This window comes from Hemiscyllium ocellatum, chromosome 17, assembly GCF_020745735.1.
Source record: "Hemiscyllium ocellatum isolate sHemOce1 chromosome 17, sHemOce1.pat.X.cur, whole genome shotgun sequence".
Lineage (NCBI taxonomy): Eukaryota > Metazoa > Chordata > Chondrichthyes > Orectolobiformes > Hemiscylliidae > Hemiscyllium > Hemiscyllium ocellatum.
Genome location: NC_083417.1, coordinates 1747490 through 1754957, shown reverse-complemented (window position 1 = coordinate 1754957; position 7468 = coordinate 1747490).

Here is a 7468-nt window from a genome sequence, read left to right as displayed (position 1 = left end):
TTGATAGGGTTGTTAAGAAGGCATACGGTGTGTTAGCTTTTATTGGTAGAGGGATTGAGTTTCGGAACCATGAGGTTATCTGCAGCTGTATAAAACTCTGGTGCGACCACATTTGGAGTATTGTGTACAGTTCTGGTCACCGCATTACAGGAAGGATGTGGAAACTGTGGAAAGGGTTCAGAGGAGATTCACGAGGATGTTGCCTGGTCTGGAGGGAAGGTCTTGTGAGGAAACGCTTAGGGACTTGAGGCTGTTTTTGTTGGAGAGAAGAATTAAGACATAGCAGATAACCAGAGGGTTAGATAGAGTGGACAGTGTGAGAGCCTTTTTCCTCGGATAGTGATGGCTAGCACAAGGGAACATAGCTTTAAATTGAGGGGTGATAGATATAGGACAGATGTCAGAGGTAGTTTCTTTACTCAGAGAGTAGTAGGGGCATGGAACGCACTTCCTGCAACGGTAGAGGACTTGCCAACTTTAAGGATATGTAAGTGGTCATTGGATAAACATGTGGATGAAAATTGAAAAGTATAAGTTAGATGGGCTTCAGATTGGTTCCAGAGGTTGGTGCAACATCGCGGGCTGAAAGGTCTGTACTGCGCTGGAATGTTCTAGAACATAGAACATAGAACATAGAACAATACAGCACAGAACAGGCCCTTCGGCCCACGATGTTGTGCCGAACATTTGTCCTAGCTTAAGCACCCATCCATGTACCTATCCAACTGCCGCTTAAAGGTCACCAGTGATTCTGACTCTGCCACTCCCACAGGCAGCGGATTCCATGCCCCCACCACTCTCTGGGAAAGACCCTAACAGTTCTATGTTAACTGTTTGCGATTGGCCAACCCCTTCAGCCCCAGAATCAGCCTCATCAACCTGCTTTAAACTGCCTCCATTGTGAATCAAACTGTTCAGATATATTATGACACATCTCTGCAGTAGCTGGGACTTGAACCAGGACCTCCTGGCTCAGAGATAAGGAGATAACCACCGTGCTACAGATATATCCTTTCTCAAATATGGGGGCAAAAACGTCACATAGTGCTCTAGATCATCTCTCACCAGCACTCTGTGCAGATGTAACAAGATTTTCTTATTTCTAAACTCCAACACTGAGGCACTAAAGGCCAAAATTCCATTTGCCTTCTTCATTATCTGTTGGACCTGGATGCTAACCTTTCCCAGCTTCATTCACAGAACATTGAGGTCCCTCAGTGCTGCGCATTACTGAAGCCTTCCTTCACTTAAATAATAGTCTTCTTTTTATTGCTCCACTGTATTCTCTATTATATTTAATGAATTAATTTGGATGTTAAATATTTTAAAAGTGAAGTTCCTTATGGTCCACTTCAGCTGCAATAACCTTGCTTATCAAAACAGGCACAAAAGAAATACCAGGTGAAAGTGAGGACTGCAGATGCTGGAGATTAGAGTCTAGATTAGAGTGGTGCTGGAAAAACACAGCAGGTCAGGCAGCATCAGAGGAGCAGGAAAATCAATGTTTCAGGCAAAAGCTTTCATCCTGATGAAGGGCTCCTGCTCAAAATGTTGATTTTCCTGCTCCTCGGATGCTGCCTGAGCTGCTGTGCTTTTCCAGCACCACTCTAATCTTGACAAAAGAAATACCCACCAATCACCTTCTAGTTTTCCTGTGATGTGACATTCAGCTCTGACAGGTTGAAGGGACTCTCTGCCATTGGTTTCTTTCTCCGGCCACCGCTGCCCTTCCCCAGGCTACTTCACTGTGATGTTGACTTGCTGCACACTCCTCCCAGTCTGCTTCACACTGATAGCTCCATTAAATATAGGAGCAGAATTAGGCCATCCAGCCCATCAGATTTGCTCTGACATTCAATCATGGCTGATACGTTTCTCAGCATCTTACCGCTGCCTTCTCCCCATAACACCAATCCCTTACTAATCAAACTCTCAGTGACTTGGCCTCCACAACTTGCTGTGGCAATGATTCCCCACCCTCTGGTGAAGAAGCTCCTCTTCATCTCAGTTCTGAAGGGTCATCCCCTCACTCTGAGGCTGTGCCCTTGGGTCCTAGTCTCTCCTCCTTGTGGGAACATCTTCTCTGTGTCCCGTCTAACCAGGCGTCACATTATTCTCTAAGTTTCAATCAGATTCCCCCCTTCTCCTTTTAAACTCAATCCTAGAGTCCTCAACTGCTCCTCATATGACAAATTCTTCATTGTTGTGGTTCTGTTCGCCGAGCTGGAAGTTTTTCTTGCAAACGTTTCGTCCCCTGGCGAGGAGACATCATCAGTGCTCTGGACGCACAAACCTTGAACAAATTCTTCATCTCTGGAATTATTCTTGTAAACTTCCTTTGGTCACCTTCACAACACCAGCACTTCCTTCTCTCGTTCCAAGGCCCAAAACTGCTCATGATGTTCCAAATGCTGTCTGACCACAGCCTTATCCAGCCTCAGCAGTACATCCCTGCTCTTGTATTCTCACCCTCTCGAACTGAATGCTAACATTGTATTTGCCTTTCTAACTACAGACTGAACTTTCATGTTAACCTTAAGGGAATCCTGAACAAAGCGTCCCAAATCCCTTTGTGCTTCAGATTTCTGAAGCTTTTTCCCATTTAGAAAATAGTCTATTTCTCTATTCTTCCTTCCAAAGGACATAACCTCACCCTTTCCCATATTGTATTCCATCTGCCACTTCTTTACCCCCTCCCCTAGTCTGTCCAAGTCCTTCTTCTGCATTTTCGCTTCCTCAGCATGACCTGTCTCTCTTTGTGTCACCTGCAAGCTTCTCAACAATACCCTCATTCCTTCATCCAGATTGTTAACGTATAATGCGATTAGCTCTGGTACAACACTGACCCCTGTGGAACTCCACTAATCACAGGCTGCCATCCTGAAAAAGACCCCTTTATCCCCACTCTCTGCCTCCTGCCAGTCACACAATCCTCCATCCATGCCAGGACCTTGCCCCTAACACCATGGGCTCTTAGTTAGCAGCCTCCTGTGTGGAACCTTGTCAAAGGCCTTCTGGAATTCCAAATAGATCACAAAGAAAGAACAAAGAAAATTTACAGTCCAGGAACAGGCCCTTCGGCCCTCCAAGCCTGAGCCGATCCAAATCCACTGTCTAAACCTGTCGCCCAATTCCTAAGCATCTGTATCCCTCTGCTCCCCACCTACTCATGCATCTGTCCAGATGCATCTTAAATGAATCTACCGTGCCTGCCTCTACCACCTCTGCTGGCAACACGTTCCAGATGCCCACCACTCTCTGTGTGAAGTACTTGCCGCGTGTATCCCCCTTAAACTTCCACCTCTCACCTTGAAAGCGTGACCTCTCGTTATGAATCCTTCACCCTGGGAAAAAGCTTGTCTCTATCCACCCTGTCTATACCCTTCATGATTTTGTAAACCTCAATCAAGTCCCTCTCAATCTCCTTTTTTCTCATGAAAATAAACCTAACCTACTCAACCTCTCTTCATAGCTAGCACCTTCCATACCAGGCAACATCCTCGTAAACCTTCCCTGCACCCTCTCCAAAGCGTCCACATCCTTTTGGGAATGTGGCGCCCAGAGCTGTACACAGTATTCTAAATGCGGCCAAACCAATGTCTTGTACAATGTTAACATGACTTGCCAGCTCTTATACTCAATACCCCGTCCAATGAAGGCAAGTATACTATATGCCTTCTTGACCACTCTATCCACCTGTGCAGCAACCTTCAGGGTACAATGGACCTGCACTCCCAGATCTCTCTGCCCATCAACTTTTCCCAAGGCTCTTCCATTCATTGTATAATTCGCTCGAGAATTAGTCTTGCCTAAATGCATCACCTCACATTTGTCTGGATTGAAATCCATCTGCCACTTTTCTACCCGACTCTCCAGTCTGTCTATATCTTCCTGTATTCTCTGACAGTCCCTTATGTTTTCTGCTACTCCATCAATCTTCATATCATCTACAAACTTGCTGATCATACCAACAGTGCCCTCTTCCAGATCATTTACGTATATCACAAACAACAGTGGTCCCAGCACTGACCCCTGTGGAACACCACTGGTCACCTTTCTCCATTTCGAGAAACTCCCTTCAACTACTACTCTCTGTCTCCTGTTGCTCAACCAGTTCTTTATCCACCTAGCTAGAACACCCTGCACACCATTTGACATCCACTGACTCTCCTTTGACTAACTTGTTGGTTACTTAAGAATTTTCAAGCATGAACAGAAGACAGAGGAGCAGAAATTAGGCCATTCAGCCCATCGAATCTACTTCATAATTCAACCATGGTTGATAAGTTTCTCAATGACTGAGGAGAAAGTGAGGACAGCAGATGCTGGAGATCAGAGCTGAAAATGTGTTGCTGGAAAAGCGCAGCAGGTCAGGCAGCATCCAAGGAGCAGGGGAATCAACGTTTCAGGAAGGGCTTATGCCCGAAACGTCGAGTCTCAATGATTGAGGTCAGGTTAACTGGCCTATAATTTCCTGTCTTCTCTCCCCTTCCCTTTGTAAACAGTGTTGTCACATTAGCCATTTTCACATCCTCTGGGGCCATCACTGGTTCCAGTGATTCCTGAAAGATCTCCACCTTTGCCTCTACAACCCCCTCAGCCATCTCCTTCAGAACCCCCGGGTGTAGTCCATTTGGTTCGGGTGGTTTACCTACCTTCAGACCTTTCAGTTTCCCCAGCACCTTCTCATTAGTGACAGCCACGACACACACCTCTGCTCCCATCTCTGTTGAAGTTCTGCTTTGCTGCGGTTTCTTCCACTTTGAAAACTGATGCAAAGTACCTACTCAGTTCCTCCGCCATTCCTTTGTTCCCATTACTCTTCCTCCAGCCTCAGTTGCCAGCGGTCCAATCCCACTCTGGCCTCTCTCTTACCTTTTCAAAATCTAAAAACTCTTACAATCTTCTTTTATATTACTGGCTACCTTGTCCTCACATTTCATCCTTTCATGGTCCTCACTTATTGCTTTATGAGGTATCCGCTGCTGATTTTTAAAGGCAAGCAGCTCATTTCCATAAAATGTGGAGTTAGGAAAAGCAGCATCAGAGGAGCAGGAGAGAGTGAACATTTCAGGTCCTAGGAAGGGTCCTTCACAAAACCTCGATTCTCCTGCTCCTCTGATGCTGCTGGACTTGCTGAGCTTTTTCCAGCAGCGACCGACTTTCCAGCATCTGTCGTCCTCACTGTCAACCTACAAACTCATTTACCTTGTTTAGTACACTGCATTCATTTAAGGATGACACTCTCAGCCCTGTGCTGATCACCCTCTTCCCAGAGCCGTCTTCTTACCGACTGGGCCTGAAGTTAGATTCCTGACTCTTTCCACAGTCTCTGACCTATTCCTTGTTCTGGAAACTGTTGTAACAATATCTGCTGAGCCCTCCCCCAGCTTTAACTTTTCCATAATTTTCCATATAACTCAAGCCCCACTCCCACCACCCAACTGTTTAATTTAAAGCCCTATCCACAGCCCTCATTATGGATTCGCCAGGATCCTGGTGCGGGTATGATTCAGGAGGTGTCCATCCTATTGGAACAGTTCCCTCCTTTCCCAGTCATAGTGCCAATGTCCAACATATTCTCCCACACTAATCTTTGAGCCACATATTTATCTATTTAACCTTATTGACCCTGTGCTAACTTACTCATGGCACAGGTAATAATCTAGAAATTATCACCTTTTTGGTTCTGATTTTTATTTAAGCTCCTAGCTGCTCATATTCCCTCAGCAGAACCTCTTTCCTTCTACCTATATTGTTGGTATCTAGATGGACCACAACCACTGGGCCTTTATCCTCCCACTGCAGCCTCTGCAGCCCAGAGACGATATCCCGACCCCCCGGGAACCAGGCAGGCAACACAAACTTCCGGACTCTCGACCCTGGTCACACAGAACACTCTCTCTTTTCCTGATTATACTCTCTCTAATTGTACAACATTTCTCTTTTCTCCTCTGTCTTGAATGGCTCCCAGGACCATGGTGCTGTGGTTCGTTTACTATGGCCCCCACTCTCATCCACACAGGGGGCAAGAATCTCAAACCAGTTGGACAAGCTCAAGGGCTGAAAGTTCCTGGATCCTTCTACTTGCCTTGCTGATGGTCACACCCTCCTGCCCTTGACCACTGACTGAATTCGAGGTAATTAATCTAAGGGGTGACTTTAGATGCTGATGTGCTGCATCCTTGGTCCAGTCTGCCAGCTAAAATGGTTCTCTAAAAATGTATCACCTCCCAGTTCCAGATTCAGAAAATCAAGAGGAAATATTCTGGCTCATTGTCGGTTAATACGAATGTAGTGGAACCTGCTATTGTTTCTGCACCTTTCTGCAGCTTAATTAGTGCTTCCTCCCTTTCTGAATGTTGGGACCTACCACTGACTCTGACTGTGTGACTGACCATTCTTTACGGCTCAATTCAACCTGTATCTGTCATTTGCTGATCCATTAGTACACCACCTCTGCTCACAACCACAATCGGTTCTTCCACTGGTTTCATGATCTCCTCACTTTCCTTTTCCCTTTTTATCTCCTTTTTAATTCATCTGTAAATATTTCTGATCAATGTTACTCTGTTACCCCTGTTCCAGCAATAGCTATGACATTGTCGTTCAAGTGTCAGCACCCGTTGAGTAACTCCTCTCTCGTCTATTTTTTGTTGTTCATTCCCTCTCCATCTGCATACCCTTAAACTCTAAAAAAATTATCCATGTTGCTCTCGGCCTCATCGACACCAGTTGCTGCTTTAGTTGTAAAACTCTGACCTAGAGCTCTTTAAAGTGACAACAATTGTCACTCATTTGACTGAGCAGAATTGGAAATGATCACATGGTACGGCACACACACCCCATTGAACCGAGGAACGACTCCATGTATCTATTTGTGAGAATATTGTCTCCATTTATCAGAAATATTACTGAATATTACAAAGTCAAGATTTAAAATTTAATCCTCCACAGTTTCTAAATACAATTAACTATTTTCAATTCCTTGATTTTTTTTTCCTGAGAAATACCAAGAAGCAGTAAAAAACACCAAGAGATTTAAAAAGTTGTTGGGTGTTGCCTCTTCAACCCTACATAACAATAGAGATGTAAGGGAAGGCATTAAACAAGTAACATGAAAAACAACTCTATTAAGATTAAGGGTAAGGTAGTTAAAGCTGAAACTAGGGTCTGAAATCTAAATAAAGGGAAAGAGGGTGTGAAGCACAAATTGGCAATGATGAACTGTGGAACCTTACTAAAAGGGTCAATGGTAGATTGGCGATGAATTTAAAGAAGATATTTACGAGTTACAGAAATTATTCATTCCCTAACTGGTGGAAAAATAAAAGGACAGGTGGTTCTACCATGACTTAACAAAAGAAATTAAGGATAATATTTGACCCAAACAGGAGGCATATAAAATTGCCAGAAAAAGCACCAAGCCTGAGGATTGGGAGCATTTTAGAATGCAAAGAAAAAGGAC